The sequence below is a fragment of the Myxocyprinus asiaticus genome, chromosome 20, assembly GCF_019703515.2.
Source record: "Myxocyprinus asiaticus isolate MX2 ecotype Aquarium Trade chromosome 20, UBuf_Myxa_2, whole genome shotgun sequence".
Taxonomy (NCBI): domain Eukaryota; kingdom Metazoa; phylum Chordata; class Actinopteri; order Cypriniformes; family Catostomidae; genus Myxocyprinus; species Myxocyprinus asiaticus.
Window position 1 is genome coordinate 39,725,055 of NC_059363.1, and position 20,459 is coordinate 39,745,513.

A 20,459-nucleotide genomic window follows, 5' to 3' on the forward strand; every position below is an offset into this window, starting at 1 on the left:
ATCAGTTTTCAACAAAATATACCCCGCTCCCTCCCTCCTTCCCCCCACCCACCCAACACACAACCCAGTGGTCAGACACAGAATAATAACAGACACACATACAAGCAAACAGTCCAAAAAAATACTCAGATATAAAAAAACAAAAAATTGCCCAACAAAAAAGAAAAAGGGTTCCACACATCAATTAATTACATACACACCATTTAAACTGTCCCTCTCCACTGTTCCTCCCTGGCACCCTCCAAGAAGGCCAAATAAGTGCCCCACTTCTTCTCAAAGGCACCCAAGCTGCCCAGCCACCTATGCGACATCTTTTCAAAGGCCGCCACTGTGCCCAATTCGGTGCACCACTCATGAAATGAGGGTGCACCAGCCGAATTCCATCCCCCAAGGATCACTTTCCTGCCGATCATCACACTGGTAAGGACCCAGTTTTCAATGTGTATGTTCCCTAAGTTAACCCCTGCCCCATCCCCCAAAATACAAAGTCTGGGTTAGAATGAAATCTGAGTGCTCAGGATCTCACAAACATGACTCTGAACCCTCGACCAAAACTCTTGAATCTTAGTACAATACCAAAAAACATGGGCTATGTCCCCATCCTCTGATTGGCATCGCCAACAGGTGGGTGTATCTTTAAGACCAAGCCTATGCAATCTAGAGGGAGTCCAATAAAAACAATGCAGAATCTTAAATTGAATGAGGCGCATCCTTGCATCCCTAGACATAGACTTGGCATTTTTAAAATCCTACCCCATTCTTCATCCTCCAGTACTAAATTCAAGTCATTCTCCCATAACTTCTTGAGAGATGTCAAAACCCCATCCCCTAGACTCTGAATTAGTCAGGAATAGTACGCTGAAGCCTCGTGACACTTTCCAAAAGCCGCTAGCACCATCTCAAGAGTGTCTGCAGCTTTAGGGGGCTGTGTACTACACCCAAAGATGGTACAAAATAGATGGCGCAGCTGTAAGTACCTGAAGAATTGAGATCTGGGAATCCCAAACCGGTGTGTAATATTTTCAAAGGATCTCAATGCTCCATTTTCATACAGGTCACCCAGCGTAGCAACTCCCTTCTCAATCCATTCTGTCCAGCAAAAAGGGGACTTATTAATACACAGTTTAGGGTTTAACCAAATACTTGCGGCAACGTTCAGGTAAATGTTCGAATTGAGCACGTGGGAAACCCTTGTCCACACTAACTGCATGTGTGAGATAACGGGATGTGTCTTTAGTTGTCTGGGCAGCCTGGTAGAAAGACATTGCAATGGCAATATAGGGGCAAGAAGTTCTTGTTCAATGCAGAACCAGTGAGGGGCTCTTTCAGGTGGAAGCGACCAATGTGCCAAATGTCTGAGACCGAATGCATAATAATAAAACGAAATCTTGGGTTAGCCTAGCCCACCCTTGTCAATTGGTCTATGTAACTTATTGAATTGTAATCTGGGACGTTTACCATTCCAAATGAAAGACTTCGCTATGCTTTCAAATTGCTTGAAATAAGAGAGGGGGACATCTACCGGGAGAGACTGTAGCAGGTAGTTAAATTTTGGAATACAGTTCATTTTAATAACATTAACCTTCCCAATCATCGATAGATGTAATGAAGCCCACCTGCCCACATCGCTCGAAAACCGTTTTATTAAGGGGTCAAAAGTAACTCTAACTAAATCAGACAAATTTGCTGGGAATAAAATGCCCAAATACTTAATGCCCTGTTTGGGCCACTGGAAGGCGCCTGGCTGAGAGGCCGTTACTGGACAATACACTGTCAGAGCCAATGCTTCGGATTTAGACCAGTTGACTTTGTATCCTGAGAATTTGGAAAAGGAATGAATAATTCTGTGGAGGCAAGGCATAGATTTATTAGGGTCAGAGACAAATAATAAAATATCATCTGCATAAAGCAGAAGCTTATGCGCCACGCCTCCCGCCACCACCCCTGGAAAATCATCCTCCTTTCTTATCACGGTTGCTAATGGTTCCAGGGCAAGACAGAACAATAATGGGGAAAGAGGGCAACCTTGCTGTGTGCCCCTATCCAGCGTAAAATAATCTGAAATGAATCCATTTGTTTGTACCGCTGCTACAGGGTGTCTATAAAGTAACTTGATCCAACCAATAAACGTACTCCCGAACCCATACATTTCCAAAATCTTAAAAAGATAATCCCATTCTACCATATCAAACGCCTTTTCGGCGTCAAGTGAGATGGCAGCGACCGGAGACTGCTCATTCGCTACTGACCACATGATGTTGATGAAATGCCTAATATTATCAGAAGAGCTATGACCCCGAATAAACCCCACCTGATCTATATGTATAAGAGATGTCATAACTTTACTTAATCGGTTTGCCAAAATTTTTGCCAAAATATTTACATCTAGCTAGAGCAGGGAAATTGGACGGTAAGTTTTACACTCGCTTGGATCTTTGTCCTTTTTAAGAATCAGACTGATCCGGGCCTGTGTCATGGTTGGAGGAAGCTTTCCATTCTTTAATGATTCAGTATAAACTTCTAACAAAAGTGGAGCCAGTTCTGTAGCATAAGATCTAAAAAATTCAGCGGCAAAACCATCTGGCCCCGGAGCCTTGCCTGTAGGTAAGGCCTTAATTACCTCGTCAAGCTCCTCCAAGGTTATCTCAGAATCAAGAGAATTTTTTTGCTCAGTCGTCAGTTTAGGAAGATCTAATGGTTCCACAAAATGTATAATATCTTCATCAGTAAACGAAGACGTGGAACTATAGAGATCAAGATAGAATTCTTTAAAAGCATTATTAATATCAATGGCTGAGGTAAAAATTTCACCACTAGCAGATTTCACTGAGGGAATGGGAGAAAAAGACTCTCTCTGCTTTATATATCTAGCCAAAAGCTTCCCTGCTTTGTCACCCGACTCAAAGTATGACTGTCTTGCCCTGAACAACCAAAACTCCACTTTCTGCAACAAAATAGTATTATATCTGTATTTCAATCGGGTCAATTCTCTGAGACCATCAGATGACATTCGGCGCTTCAGCTCTGCCTCGGCACTTTTAATATTTCCTTCCAACTCCACAAATTCTTGTACTTTGGATTTTTTAATGAATGAGGCATACTGTATGATCCGACCCCTAAGAACCGCCTTAAGTGCCTCCCAAGCCACGCCCACAGTGGATACCAAGGACCAGTTGGTCTCCATATAAACACTGATTTCAGTCTTTCACATTTGTTGGAAATCAGGATTTTGCAAAAGGGACACATTATGGTGCCAACTATATGACTTCTTTTTCTCTACATGTGGCATCACCTCTAAACTCACTGGGGTGTGATCTGAGACTAAAATATTTCCAATTGAGCAATCAACAACAGAGGAAATGAGGGATTTGGATATAAAAAAAAAAAAAAATCTATTCAAGAATAAATCTTATAGACTGATGAAAAAAATGTATAGTCCCTACCAGATGGGTTCAAAAGTCTCCAAATATCTGTAAGACCAAGATTTTTACACATCCTGTGAAGCGTCAATGTTGCTCTAGGGGGCTTACACACTTTTGCTTCACTGTGATCAAGGACTGAGTCCATCAAGAGATTAAAGTCTCCTCCCAATATTATATCATGAGGGGTGCCAGCAGCTTGCAACATCCCTTCAAGATCTATAAAAAAGCCCTGATCATCATCGTTAGGTGCATAAATATTAGCCAAAATAAACCTTTGCCCTTGAATTTCAACTAACACAATAATGACTCTCCCTAATTTATCTTTAATCTGTTTGAAACATTTGAATTGTAGATGTTTATTTAACAATATAATGACTCCCTTGCTCTTACTTGAGCCAGCACTAAAAAAAACATGTCCACCCCATATCTTCCCAAATTTTTCAGCTTCCTGCGGGGAGAGATGTGTTTCTTGAAACATATTTTTTACGTTTAAGAAAAGTAATAACTTTCCTTCTTTTTATGGGGTGCCCCAACCCATTCACATTCCATGTGGAGAGAGATAGTACACTCATATTAACAACTGACATATTGATATAATAAAAAAAAAAAATACATTGTGTGTGAAAAACAAAATTACACAGACCACATTCCCCATTAGTGAAACAATCAAACCCCCGAACACCCCCCCCCCCCCCCCCGAACAAAACAAACAGAAAAAAGGAAAACGTACGCATTAACCCCGCGCACGACAGCGCCAACCAGCGTCAATCCCTTAAAACTCAAAAGGTCCATGAACGCCCACGAGTCCCCATGACAATTTTGCCATCGGATTGCTCAATTTTGCCTCACAAATTTGTGAAGCAAAATTACATAACAGAAAATACTTTGTGAAATAAACCCAGTCAATAGGAAGAATGAACACAAAGAATGTGTAGATTCATTCACAGAACTGTTTTAAAGGTGTGATCTTCCACAAAACAAATTCCAGCTGATATAAAACCGTTCAGATTCCTCGGACAGACAAACGAATGTTCAGTGAGCCAGCTGTTTATGAGTTCTGCAGACGACGTAATCATTCAATGTCCCGTAAAAAAACTCAAAATAAACTACAGCCAGCAGGAGGAATAAGCGCGAAGAACGAACAGATTAATCCACAGCTGTTCCAAAGGAGTGTTGTTCAACAGAACACACTCAAATCAAAATCAAATCAAATCAAATCACTTTATTGTCACACAGCCATATACACAAGTGCAATGGTGTGTGAAATTCTTGGGTGCAGTTCCGATCAACATAGCAGTCGTGACAGTGATGAGACATATACCAATTTACAATAACATAAAATTAACACAACGCAATTAAAACATCTGTTATACATAATTAAACTCGACTTAAAACATCAAATTAACACAACACAATTTAAACATCTGTTATACATAATTACACTCAACTTAAAACATCAATTTAACACAACACAATTTAAACATCTGTTATACATAATTACACAACTTAAAATATCAAATTAACACAACACAATTTAAACATCTGTTATACACAATTACACTCAACAATATACAAATAATAACATACACTGTACAGTATACAATATGCTGTTTTTGTTTTTTTTTTGTTTTTTACTATATAGATACTATATAGATACACATTATTCAATAAAAATTAAAATATATATGAAAAAAGTATATATATAGAATGTACAGTATTGTACTGTATTGACATTCAGGCTGTCGGTTGATAGTCAGTTGTTAAGAGAGACATAATATAATGACAGTAATATAATTTATGACAGTCCGGTGTGAGATAAAAGAGTAATAAAGTGCAGGGCTGATGTATTTTGATCGTGGGAGATCAAGAGTTCAGAAGTCTGATTGCTTGGGGGAAGAAGCTATCATGGAGTCGGCTGGTGCGGGTCCTGATGCTGCGATACCGCCTACCTGATGGTAGCAGTGAGAACAGCCCATGGCTCAGGTGGCTGGAGTCTCTGATGATCCTCCGAGCTTTTTTCACACACCGCCTTGTATATATTTCCTGGAGGGAGGGAAGCTCACCTCCGATGATGTGTTTGGCAGTTCGCACCACCCTTTGCAGTGCTTTGCGGTTGTGGGCAGTGCTATTGCCGTACCAGGCGGAGATACAGCCAGTCAGGATGCTCTCCGCCACTCCAGCCGCTAGGCGGAACCAATACAAAAAGAAACAAAACCGGCATCCCGGTTCCCCGAATGGTCGAGTCAATTCACTCGGTGGCTGCATAAAAGTATATACCATGATTTACAGAATCCATTAACTCTATAAAAGACATTCTTTGTGTGAGCATGTAGATATTTTGCGGTCATCCGTAGTGTCCACTCTCAATCTGTCCGGGAACCTCAATGCAAAAGTAGTCTTTCATTAATGCAAAAGTTTCTCCAAGGAAAGTGTTATTCACAAACAAGCTCCAGCCGCTAGGCGGAGCCAACGCAAAAAACCTAAAATGTCGCCCAGCTTCCTCAAGAGTTAGGTACAGCGATTCAGGCCCACTTACATGAGAAACATCCAATGGTTTACTCAGACATTGATTCTGTAAAAGACATTGCCAGATTTGGACATGTAAATACTTTGCGACCGTTTCTATTCTCAGATTTGCTGGAAACATTAGAGCGAACGAGATCTTTTTCTGATGTAAGAGTTTCTTACATTCCTTGAACCGATCGCGTTTCTCTCTTGTCGGACTCGCAAAGTCCGGGAACAAGAAAATATTATGGTTCTTCCAAGAAAGCTTCCCTTTGCTCCTCGCCTGGCGCAACACAAGATCTTTATCGGATGATCTCTGAAATCTGGCCAGAATCGATCTGGGCTTGTCTCTCTCAGCAGATCTGTGAGCTGGCACTCTGTTAGCTCACTCGATTTCCAGCTTGTGGCCTATTATGTCAAGCAGACTCGGGAAAACTCTTCTAGGAATTTCATCATATCTCTGCCCTCCTCATGCTCAGGAATTCCAACAATTCTGACATTATTCCTGCAGCTTCTATTCTCAAGATCTTCAAGCTTTACAAGGAGATGTTCCAAATCAACTTTGGTTGCGGGTGGATTAGCGGTTAATTCCCTCTCCGAAGATTCCAGAAAATCGATTCGTTTTTCAGCATCACTCACTCTTGTAGCTAACTCTGAGAATTTTTTTCCATCGCCGTGATCGATCGACGTATTACAGCGAGATCCTCCAAGTCAGCAAGAATCTTTGTCAACATCACCGACATGTTGGACAACTGACGCTGGATCTCCTCTCCTGTCGCGCCATCCAAATCGAGTCCCCAGTCTGTAGGCCTGTCGGGGCTTTCATCCTGAACACGTAAGTGTCTTTTAATGTCTCCAGAGCCGGAGGATTTTGACTTCTTTGCCATTTTTTGCAACAAAGGGCAAATGTGTAACTGGGTTTATCAAAATTCACCAGATTATAATATGAAAATAATCGAAAATTCAGCAAAGTGCGCAGAGTTCGTCGCTCACATGTCTGCTCCTTGCATGGCGTCACATGACTCTCCTCGAAGTGTGTCACTTTTAACAGACTTTGAAATATCCCTTTTATGTTAACCTGAATTGCTTCAAAAAAATTTAGAATAATGTCAAGACAGTGCAGATTTAAATTTTGAAGGGATTCTTGATATCTTAAATACTGTTGCCATGGCAATGCATTAAATCTCATCATTCATTTTTGTGTATATTCAAATGTTTTCAGGTATTTTGCATTTTTGAATTTTAAAGTTTATTGTTTATAAACATTTGTTAATTTTTATATAAAAAAATATAATAAAAATATCAACTGAAATGTAAAAATACTAGAAAACCCATGTCTAACCCAGTGTTGTAATTGGCACTCTGAGTGGCAATTACAAGAAATGTCCAATAGAGGGCATCCAAGCTCCATTGTTGAATAGATGACCCAATAGAAGACTTCTGAGTCCAGAATGGGTGGGGACTGAGTTCATGAGTTTGAGCTCTTTTGCAGTCGAATCCCATAAAAAAATGCAAACAATGTGTCCCCAATCAATATATAAATCAACTGAGGTGCGGATGCAATCTTTGTTAATTAAAACATATAGTTTTATTTGGACAGATTAGAACCTTTAACATTTTATGCAATGGGCGGATTAATTACCACTAAATCACTCAGTCGGTCTCTTTTTATCAGCGCTGATTTATGTACTTCTCCACTGACGTACAATATCTCATGACCGCACACTGTTGTACCATGCCAGGTGTGCCGATGTGCCATGGAATTTGTAGAGCTCCAGCATTTGCGAGAGAAAATTACTGCGTGTGAATTCGGACAATTATTTGGCTGCACCGGTGCGAGTGACAGCTGATCTTGCACCCAAAGTTATGAACTTATTATTGCAACCTACAATCAGAATAAAAACTCCCTGATGCATCTTGCATCATATACCAAGTACTTTTAAAAGAGGCACGTTAGTTAGTTTTGCATTCAAAGTGCTGTTTTCTCTGTCTCACACAGCTGCGAGAGCTCTCCTCTTCTCTCTTTCGCGCGCGCGCATAGACCAAGAGATAGTGAAGATATACCACGTGAAAATGGTTTAAGCGGAGGTTCTTGCTTGTAGGCCTATCTAGAGAAATGACGGACAGTGTTTTGAATAATTAATTATTGATGGATGATGTCTTAACCTCATGCTCAAATGCAAGTTTCTGAGAAAAATAGCGAGTCAAATAAAATTGCATGAATCCATAAAATGCGCAATACCAGTAAACAGCATGTCAGCGTCCTCGTCTAAATCATCATGATAAGCAAAATCTAAAAAAAAATAACCATGAAATGTCACTAACAATAAGAGCCTCTCTGCACAACTGCAAGAGGGTGACAGCGCACCGAACCGAACATTATTCTGCTTCTAACGGAGGTGCGCATTGTAACATTATAACCACACACTGCCAGACTGCAAAAACCTATTAAAACTGCATATCCTGGGGGGCGCTCACGGACGCTGAAGAAGATGGCCGCCTAAATTGTAGCTCCGCTCCTGATTGTTTAATAAATTGCTACCCTCCTCGATTTAAGTTAAAGAATCTCCTAATTAAAAAGCTTAACACATGACTAACATGTCCGAGACTCAAGATCCAAAGGACTTTCCACTTTTCGCAACCTCGCGGTCACAGAAAAAGAAGATACAAACTGCGTCAGCAGAAACGTCTTTGACTTCAACGGAACAAACGGACCCAGTTTTGAACGAAATACGAGCGCTTAGTAACTGATTGGGGAATATCGATGGTCGTTTTGACACTATCGAAAGTCGTCTCGATGCTATATCGACCTCAGTTTCTGCAGTTCATGAGACTTTATCCAATTTGTCACAAAGAGTGTCTTCGAGTGAGTACCGCTTAATGGAAGCTGAAAACAGAATCTCTACCACAGAGGACGCTCTGCTGGCCCGCGAGGGTGAACTCTCTGCTTTGACGAAAACAATGACTCAGCTTCAAGCTAAAGTGGATGATTTAGAAAATCGAGGATGATGTAAGAATCTGCGAATCGTCGGTTTACCCGAAAAAGCTGAGGGCTCTACTCCGCTCCCCCAATTCCTGAGGGAAATGATACCGAAATGGCTCGACCTCTCTTTTGATCTCAGGCTTGAGATTGAGAGAGCGCACAGATCGCTCGGACCTGCTCCAGGAGTCAATGACCCACCACGAAGCGTACTGGTCAGATTTCTGCGCTACGCGGACAGAGAACGCATTCTACAGGCAGCACTGAAAAAACGGCAAATTACTCACGAGGGCAAGCAGGTACGCTTCTTTCAAGATCTTTCAGTGGATGTGATGAGGAAACGGAGGGAATTCGACGCTATGAAGAAGATTCTAGTCGATCGCAAAATGTTCCGTGGATTCGCGTACCCGGCCAAGTTGTGTTGTCTTCATGATTCGGAGCTTCGCACGTTCAGCACTCCGACCGCGGTGGAGGAGTTCATAGAGACTTTGCAAGAAAAGTGATAAAGGGATTCTTACTTATTCTCTTATCTTTACCATACTCGGAGGTGTAGTGACTTTAATTTTCCAGAGTTCTCACATGTCATTTATTCGTTTCTAATCTGTTCGGAATGGCAGATGTGATTGTTAGTTCATATAACGGACTTTTTATATTTTCCGTTATTTTTTCCTGTATGAGTACTCCGAGATAATGTCTATTTTACTGGAGCGGATTAACGTAGCGTCTCTCTAAATAGGTATGATCCTGAACCTTATGTTGGTAGCAGGTATAACTTTTTTTACCTGAGTCCAATGGGGTACAGAGACCTAGGCTTAGGGGGATTTAGTTGGCCCTGTCAGTTGGGGACAGAGCCGGGGGTGGAGGAGAGGGAGTTGTTTTTTTGTTACCTGTTTTTTGAAGTAAAAAATTTGCCCATCAGATATTTTTGTTGTTTTATCTTTTTGTTGAAAATTACATTAACAGTCTTTTATCTTTTTACACTTCGTTGTAATGCAGAGCTCGACTAGATTTATGACATGGAACACTGAATGATTAGGGCATGTGATAAAAAGGAAAAAAATACTGACTTTTTTAAAAAAGGAAAAAGTTACAGTTGCCATGCTTCAAGAAACTCATCTATCGGATTGTGAGCATCTGAAATTGAATCGAGATTGGGTGGGTTAAGTGTATTATTCTTCATGCATAGCTAACCCTAGGAAAAGAGGTACGATTATTTTAAATAACAAACACTTGCCATTTATTTTTGAAAACCAAGTTAGAGATCCTGAGGGTAGATTTATTTTGGTCACAGGCCTTATATTTGGCCAGCATATTACAATGTTGAATGTTTACGCACCTAACGAAGACTCTCCCAAATTCATGTCCAAAATGATTTTGTTATTTAATGAACACTGTAAAGGTCTAGGAATCTGTGCTGGAGACTTCAATTGTGTGATGGATGAAAGACTAGACAAATCTTCGTCAGGTACTCTAGTCAATCCTAAATCCTCTTTGGTTCTCAAAAAATTATGTAAAGAAACTGGTTTAATTGATAGCTGGAGAGAAATGAACCCTCTCACTAGAGACTATACATTTTACTCCAACCCCCATGGTTCGTATTCAAGAATTGATTATATCTTTATTCCAAATACTTGTTTCAATTTTGCATCTTTTAGTCAGATTGGTTCAATTGCCATTTCAGATCATGCTCCGGTTCAAATAGATATTACATTAGAAACCCCACTAACAAGAAGTAAGATATGGAAACTGAATTCTTCTTTGCTGTTGGACCCAAAATGTTGCAACGTTGTAAGGGACTCATTACAAAATTATTTTTCAGATAATAAAAACTCAGCTGTTTCCCCTGCAGTAATGTGGGATGCAGCTAAGGCTACAATACCTGGATATATTATTTCTTATACTGCTGCACAAGAAAGCCCTTATATCTAAACGGCAAGATTTAGAAAAGGAGGTTAAAAGACTAGAACATCTGCATAGTACAACCCCCACTCAAATTAACTGGTCTGCTTTATGCCATGCTAGGGCCAAACTCAATCTTGATCACGCTAATCATATTAAAAAACTACTGTTCCTCTCCAAACAGAATTATTATGAGCATGCAAACAAATCCGGTAGACTGTTAGCATATCAGATTAAAAAAAAACAATCTGAACGAGCAATTAAATCTCTAAAGATGCCAAATGGTGTCACTACTAAATACGATCCTGTACTTATAAATGATGCATTTCGATCCTACCATGAATCGCTCTATTGTTCACAAAACAGTGCCTCACAATTAGAATTTCAAACTTTTTTCAATAATATTTCTCTTCCAGCTATTTTGGATGAAGACAGAGATTACCTTAATTCGCCTATAACTTCAGAAGAGGTCCTGGCTGCAATACAATCAATGTCATCCAACAAGTCACCAGGACCCGACGGTTTCCCCCTGGAATTTTATAAATAATTTTGGCCCGAGCTTTCTAACATTTTTATGCCAGCTTTACAAGCTATTTTAGATCAAGGCGCAATACCTGAAACATGGAAAATAGCAAATATCTGCGTAATACTTAAGAAAGATAAAGACCCACAAGATTGTGCATCATACAGACCAATAAGTCTACTTAATACAGACCAGAAAGTTCTGGCATGTAGGTTAGAGAACATACTACCGAAGTTAGTTAAGCCGGACCAAACAGGGTTTGTGAAATCGCGTTATGGCACAGATAATATACGCCGACTTTTAAATGTTATTAATTTTGTTCAGAGTGAAGGGCACCCTGCACTTGTTCTCTCAATTGATGCTGAAAAAGCTTTTGACAGAGTCGAGTGGGACTTTTTGTTTGCAACTCTAGGGTAATGAAAGATCTTCTTGAACTAAACTTTGATATGACCCCAGCTTTGTATTTATTGAATCTTAATGTGAACAGTTTGTTTAAAAAGGATGCAATACAGTTATTTATTGTCCTGGTATATTTAGCTAAAAAATGCATTTTGTTATTTTGGTCTGCATCACAGGCTCCTTCTTTCAAAATGTGGATATCACAGATTGCTACGTGGTTGCCACTTGAAAAGCTCACTTATGATAAACATCAAAAATCTAACAAATTCTGGCTGATATGGTCTCCCCTTTGGGAATACATAAAAGAGCTCTCTTGATGTACATACAGGACTGTTTTTTAATTTCCTTTAATTTTCATTTAATTCTTACTTAAAGACTGCTCTAAAACGATGTGATCCTTTTTTATTATTATTATTTATCATTTGTTTTTTCTTTGCTTTTTTCCATTCATTTTTACTTCCTATTTTTAAGGTTTTGTACATTTTGTAACATGGATATATGATGTGATACTGTTAATGTTATTTGATTCTGTGGGCAAACAATAAAAAAAAACAATAAAAAAAAATAAAAAAAAACTGCATATCCTGTTGAAATGTTCACACTTTATAATGAGACTACCAAGATGCTGCATGGCATCGCACTTATGCAAATTCCAGGTCAATGCAATTTCCAAAAAAATAAACAAATATTGTTTTATAATCATCATAATATTTTTATCCGTCATTATTCTTGCATATATATGCATTTTTTTCCTAAATAAAAATGTTTGCGTAGAGCCCTGATTTGTCCTTACAACCTAAATAACCTTTTTCAAATATTCCATGAAATTTGTGTAGTGCATTTTTTTAAATATTTTTTTCACATATATAATTTACCATGGTTTCAAGTCCATTTTTAATTTCTGATTTGTGTTTCAGGTTTAATACAGTTTATTTCACATTTGTGAGGATGTATGCATCATTGTATTTTGAGGAAAAAAATGGTGTGCTTTGGAAATGTAATATTTACAAAGATGTGCCTTGGTACAAATAAGTTTGAGAACCACTGGTCTAGCGCACGTTTACATTGAAATCATTTATAAAACAGCATAGACGGACACATAAACACGCTCAATGTGAACAGACATCTCATTAAAGCCACCGGCACCCCCCCCCCCCCCCAACCGCTCCACAGATACATGGGGCGCAAACTTTTGTTTCACATACACACTCTAAAATGGGTAGCTGCACCCCTGTATAAACATATTACACATATACCTATCTAACTTATATACTTTACATATACTTTACATTGCCTATACTTCATCATTTGTTACTGCACATCTTCACCCTGCGTGCTGAGAATGACACAAAACTCACATTTATACAAAGAATCTCTAACATTCACTTAAAATCCCCATTAGTTGTGTAATAAAATGTGATTAGAATTTGAAGTGCTACTAATACAGTAGGCTACGAATCTGAAAATGGCAATACATGCTGAACAAAATGACAATTTTCATATATGTAACATATTTTTTAAACACTTGTGGAATTTAAATGTGTACATAAATACTCAAATATATGAACTCTAATTATATTTGTTTGATTTCTCAGGGCCAGCAAAGCCTTCTCTGCTGGCCTAACATGCCAGATAAATACATATTTTTTCATCCTTTAATTCTCAATCACCTTTTCGCCTATGTATTTTCAATCGCTTTCCACTCATAATTCATCTACAAAAAAATAAAAATATCCAATTCCTTGATGCTTACGAGCAAAGTGTGACAACTGTTTCACAAATCGCATGCTTGAAGCCATGCTTGTTAGCCGAAGCAGCGCATGAGTTTGAGCTCCACTCCAGCATCATGCCTTCAGAATCCCTCGACAGTGCACATGTATAGGCATCTAAAGTCAGTTTGTCAGATTCATCAGCCAATCAGATTGATTTATTTGTTCTTGTGGGTGTGGTCAGTGTGAACATGCAGTATTCTAAACTAATTTATGTCCTCATTTGCCTAACATTAATTTAGAGGCTATTTAAACAGTTGTACGTATGAATAACGAATGCAGACTCAAGTTTAATGTACTTCATTTATTTTGACAGTGCACAGAGAAATAAATGCAACAACAGAATTGCAACGAAATTACAAGCTTAAATGACTTCTGTGCTCATATTAAAATCTACTTAATACCTAATGCCATGAATTACATTTGTTAATTTAATTTAAAAGCGGTTTATGGATAAATAAAAATGGTAAATAATTTCATTGCAATTTAATCTTTAGATCTACATATTTTTTTTCAATAAATAAATTATAGCAAAAATGTAAAATTAATCAGTTAGCAAAAAAAATACAATTACAACTAGATAGTAAAGTTTGAAGACAAACTTTATATTGGCTTGACAAAGCCTTGTCTGAAAGTTTAAAATAGTTTGAAGAGTTGGAAGTTTGAAGGTCTTACAGTCAGACAGACAGAAGGAACATCATACAGATAGCCATCCAGCTGCAAGAAATCCTATGCATCCCTACCCCTTGCTTGTTTTTCTGAATGGCATATTGGTTGCTAGGGTAACCCTTTTTGGTTGCTAGGCAGTTACCAAGGTGATACTCAAAAGGCTCCTTGCTGCCCTGAGTCAAATGAACAAAACCAGAAGTCTCTGCAATGTTCTGATGCAAAGATATGTGATTTGTTACTTGGTTGCTAGGGTAACCCCATCTGGTTGCTAAGCAGTTACCAGGGTGATACTTACCAAGGCTCCTTGCTATCCTGAGTGAAATAAGTAAACCTGGAAATCTCTACAATGTTCTGGTGCAGAGATATGTGATTTGTTACTTGGTTGCTAGGGTAACCCCATCTGGTTGCTAGGCAGTTACCAAGGTGATACTTAACATGGCTCCTTGCCATTCTGAGTGAAATAAGTCAACCCGAAAGTCTCTATGATGTTCTGGTGCATATGTGATTTGTTACTTGGTTGCTAGGGTAACCCCATCTGGTTGCTATGCAGTTACCAGGGTGATACTATTCAAGGCTCCTTGCCATCCTGAGTGAAATAAGTCAACCTGGAAGTCTCTACAATGTTCTGGTGCAGAGATATGAGATTTGTTACTTGGTTGCTAGGGTAAGCCCATGTGGTTGCTATGCAGTTACCAGGGTGATACTATTCAAGGCTCCTTGCCATCCTGAGTGAAATAAGTCAACCCGGAAGTCTCTACGATGTATATATATATAAAACACCAGATACAATACAGTTTACATTTTATGTAATGACTCATTTGGTAAGCTAATGTTTGTGCTTTCTGTCATGTTTAAAGCTGATGTATATAACTTTTTCTGTGTTAAAATACTTTCTCCTATCCAAGCTTAATATGCAGAGACAACTATTAGTAAGCCATTCATAGGTTAATTTTCTCAAAAACTGTAAGCACTGTCTTTCTGTGGCACTTTGAAAATGTATCTGTTTTTACAGCGACCTGCTTAGACCCGCCCTAACGTTACTTAACCAGTGGCATGAGTTGGGGGGCATATTCTGAAAGCTGTTTTGAAAACAAAGTTTATTTTTGCAATAGAGCGCAACAGTTGGGTTCTGGAAGTAAAAATCCCATTCATGTTTTTCCATAGACTAATTGATTTTTAACAAAATGTAATTATAAACCTTTAAAGACAGACCTACCATGAGCTCCGAGGTTGTTAATCCGTGGTAAATGCTTCTGTTGAAGCCATCTGTCTACATTATTTCAACTTCACCGTTTAAAAATCACGTTTAATAGTGGAATTCCTAGTGAACAACTACAGTATCTGTGGTACAGCAGTGAAAGATCCACCAATCAGAGAACCCCGGCCAAGAAAGCTCTCGAAATAAGATGCACTCTAAGGTCTCCCTATACTTATATATTTGTGTATATCGAAATATTTAGCAATAAATATAAACTATATTGTTTCTATACTTATAATCAACAACCTAAAATTAGTAGTTTTAGATATTTCCATAGTTTTAGATTTGATCATGTAATTTGCAATGCTTTGGGGCATTGTAGTTTGTGCCCTCTTGAAAGATGGTAAGTACACAGACTTGTAACTTTAAAGGATTAGTTCACCACATAATAAAAAATCTGTCATTGTTTACTCATCCCTGTGTTGTTATAACCTCAATTTGACTTTCTTTCTTTTTCTTAACACAAAGGGAGAAATTGTGAAAAAATGTTGTGCTCAGTGATGTCATACAATGGCAGTTTAAGGTGACCACCACTTCAAGCTTCAAAAACAAGCAAAAGTATAATTCAGAAGTCTAATAAATTATTCCATGAGACTCACAATTATTATGAAAACATACGATGAGGTTTGGTGAGAAACAAACCGAAATCTAATGTATTATTTAGTGAAAATGTTGACCGACCGTTGATCTCCTCTGCGTGCTCTTGAGACTGCACAAGAACAAGTTGAAGCAGCATCCACTCGCGAAATAGGGCATTCAAGCAACAACTCGTTTTGTTTATCTACAAACAGGTCCACGACAGCGATAGAAACAACAGAACACAACACTGCTGCACACAAACCAGAGAACTGAACTTACTAAACATGTCTGATGAGTTTGTAGTTGGAGAATAGATGCATTTCTATGCCCAGCCTCATTTATTTGAAACAGAGTTCTCACTCACACTGAGAGAGATAGATAGAGGAGGCTTAAGGCAGCTACAGTCACACCGTGTCCTAACCTGACGGCAAACAACACATGATAAAAGGTATCTTTTCTATGTTAATTGGAGTTTTTGTCCTAACCGTGATGAGAGATTGGACATGCTGTTGATCGCGTGGTTTCTCTTTTCAGCATAGCGCAGTACCCTGCCCGCTATGAAATGGCACCGGTCCAAAAACTTTCTCATAACAGTATATTGAAGCCTACACCTCATGAGCCGGTTAAAAAGTATTTGATTTGGGCCAAGACTGTTACACCTACCAAATGCACTTACAATGGAAGTGAATGGGGACAAAGAAAGTGAATGTGGCCAATTTTTGGAGGGTTTAAACACAGAAATGTGAAGCTTATAATTTTGTAAAAGCACTTGCATAAATTCTTCTGTTAAAACTCATGTATTATTTAAGCTGTAAAGTTGTTTTAGGGTTTATTGACATTACATCATCATGGTAACAAAGTTGTAAAATTGTCAATAACTTTACTCAGAAAAGGTTTGTAAGTGATTTTATCACACAAAATCATATTTACATGCATATCCTTTATGTCGTATGGCTATTCTTAAGAAACAGTGAGTATTCTAATGTTCAAAAATTGGTCCCCTTCATTTCCATTTTAAATGCCTCACTGTGACCTCCATTTTTGCTTTTTTTTAAAGAAAAGGAGGAATGAGTCTAAATATATATATTTTTTTACTCAGCTTTATGTCACAAATGCTGTCGATTGAGCTTAACTTGTACTGAACCCTGAACATTCCTTTAAGTGCTTCGTTATGCTGTCTGGTCAAAAGGTGCTGACACTTTGGCCAATATGTCCAGGAGTTCATCTTCTCAACATGAAAATAATACAGAAATGCTGGCAAAAATGGAAATTGTATGGAACCCTGTCGAGGCGCCGAAAGTTATTAACTATTACTGAATTTACATAATAAAGAAATAACGATGGCTTGGTAAGACAGAGTTTAAGATGTATCGACTTCATCGAGATTTATGGAAGTGATGCAAGAAATGTATGTATTGTGAATGCACGTGATGTGAATCATAAGGGTCTCTCACGTAGCCTAAAGTTTTGTTTCATTGACTGGAAGCTGAACAGGATTAAAATGACAGGCTCCCCGAATCGCTCCCAAATCAGCTGGACTACGTGAGGGTGGAGCCTCCACTCCCCGCGGAGCGTTACCTGCCATGAGAATGCATCTGCTGCATGGTTGAGAACGCCCGGAAGGTGAGTGACATGCAAAGACTTCAACGTCTGCTGACTCCAAAGGAGGAGGCGGTGGATGAGTTGCGACATGCGACGTGAGTGTACACCACCTTGGCAGTTTATGTACACCACGGTCGCTGTGTTGTCGGTCCGGACCAACACATGCTTGCCCTGAATCAACAGCCGAAGCCTCTGTAGGGCCAGCAATACTGTCAGCAACTCTAAGCAGTTGATGTTCCATTGGAGTCGGGGCCCTGTCCAGAGCCCCGATACTGCTTGCCCGTTGCACACAGTGCCCCAGCCCGAGGCGCCTGTCATGACCATGACGCGCCTTGAGACCTGCTCTAAGGGAATGCCCGCCCATAGAAATGGCAGTTCTATGCTCGCCCGTAGAAATGCCAAGGGCTGAAATTCTGACGGCACTGTGGCATGATAGTCACACGCTGGGTGTCATGGCGCCATGCCCACCTTGAGACTTGAGTCTGTAGCCAGTGCTGAAGTGGTCTCATATGCATCAACCCGAGGGGGAGAACCACTGCCGAGGATACCATATGCCCCAGGAGCCTCTGAAATTGTTTCACTGGCACCGCTACCTTCTGCCTGAAGCTTTTCAGGCAGGTCAGCACTGACTGTGCATGCTCGGTCATAAGACGTGCCATGAGAGTGACCGAGTCCAACTCCATATTGAGAAAAGAGATGCTCTGCGCAGGGGAGAGCTTGCTCTTCTCCCAGTTGACCTGAAGTTGGTCGAGGTGCTGAAGCACAAGGTCCCTTTGCGCACGCAATAGATCTCGCGAGTGAGCTAGGATTAGCCAGTCGTCGAGATAATTGAATGCTTAGAATTATATTGAATAATAGAATGCTTATGCCCTTCTCCCTTTGTGGGGCCAGGGCACCCTCTGCAACCTTGGTAAAGATGTGAGGGGACAGGGACAGACCAAAGGGGAGGACCCTGTTCCTGTATAAGCCCTGGGTCAGTTCTACTCTCATGCAGATCTTTCAATGCCTTGGCCTGGTGGACCTGCAGGATGGCCATGGCATGCAGGGCGGAGGCGGCCTGACCCGTGGCCTTGTAAGCCTTCGTCATCAATGAGGAAGAGAACTTACAGGCCTTGCTGCGACCGATAACTCATCCTCGTCACAAGCCGTGAACGATACATTAAATCTGCCCTGAGGCGGACCGCCTGCATCGCTTGACAGCTTTTCTGGATAGAACAAGCGTGCTGGGGGATAGGAAGTCTGCGAGGGCTGAGCCAGCAGAAACGCTCCCATGTCCACATCCAGATTGCCAACTTGCCGACCCGGCTGCCTGAGTCTCATTCCAGGATGGACCGGGTTGGGAAGCAGCCGCGGTGGCTTCTTGCTTCATGAAGAAGGAAGAGAGCCGTGACCACAACGTTCTCATGAGCATGTTCTAGCAATGAGAACATGACCCCTCCCAAAAGCTGCCTCGGTGTGCTGGCGCCCCAAGCACTCGAGACGGATTTCATGGCCATCTGGTGGGGAGAGATAACGGCCACATCCAGTAGCACAAAGGTGAAAGGCCATCTTTAAAAAGATGCCGATCGTTTGTGCAAGCTCTTTTAGTAGAAAATATACTCTTTGGAATATACTCTTTTAGCACCTGTAGACTCGGCCGCCGAAACGTCCAGGGGAAGCACAACACTCGACCGTGCAAGGGTGACCGCTGATATGCGCCGTAAATCTAGCAGCGTAAGCGTTGGTGATAGGGATGAACACACATGCATTTGGCTCCGGAGAATAAATCTGAATGAGTGGTGCACGCCATCTGCTTTTATACCCATATGTCCGGGGCGGAGAGTGGCATGCAAATTCCACTTGCCAATTTTCATTGGCCTTTTCTATTTTAAGCAAAGGTGATTGGGGCTCTCAAGATCGAACCCCTAGTGTCACTACATCGACACAATGTCGAGTGAGTGACAGACAGGGAAGTGATAATATAGTCACAGAGCTGGAATTTCCTCGAGGCAGGAGGATACACAAACATCCTCAGTAGTATTTCACAGCTAAAAACCATATCACTGGAACAATGGCAGACAAAACGGGAGTTCACATGGACATAGTTATTGCGCAAAAGAACACAAGACATAGAGGGTCCATATATCCATTCTTCTAATTCATTGCATACATCCCATTTACACTACCAAATTCTTATAGGCTGTCTTCATTTATATCGATTTTGCTTGACAGGTAATGGAATAGATAATAGGATACAGATGATGCAATAATCGGAGAAGAACCTCCAAATTAAATTGCGCTTGACTCAGCCCATTAGCGCTTTGCATGCGATTGTGCCAACACTTTTGCGCCAAGACTTGGCTCATGATTGCACGAAAATACCAAAACTTCATGGCCATGCCCAGTGACTTTGTACGTATGAGTTATTGCATAGCACTGTGCTTGAAGAGATGAAAATGTTGCCGTTGTTCTCTCATCCCTGTGCTGTTATAACTCCATATCACTTTCTTTCTTTTTCTTAACACAAAGGGATAAATTGTGTACAATTTTGTGTTTAATGATATCATACAATGGCAGTTTATTGTGAATACCTCTTCAAGCTTCAAAAGGGCCCAAAAGTATTATTCTAATAAATAATTCTAATAAATTACTGTATGCAACTTGTTCTGAAGACATACTATAATTTTTGTTGAGAAACATGAGCACTCTTATAAACGTGCACAGATAGCAATGGTCAGTGAGCATTTTTACAAAATAATACATTAGATTTTGGTTTGTTTCTCACTAAACAAAAAGGGAGAACTTGTGATTAAAAAAAAAAAAAAAAGAAAAAAAAAGAAATTGCTCAGTTATGTCATATAATGGAAGTTTATAG

General features: G+C 39.9%; 1 protein-coding gene across 7 annotated transcripts in view; it reads left to right on the plus strand.

The window, feature by feature from the left end:
- The window catches only part of kif6 (kinesin family member 6), a 326,246-nt gene that overhangs the window by 69,125 nt on the left and 236,662 nt on the right, over nucleotides 1-20,459 (plus strand). The window lies entirely within an intron of this gene.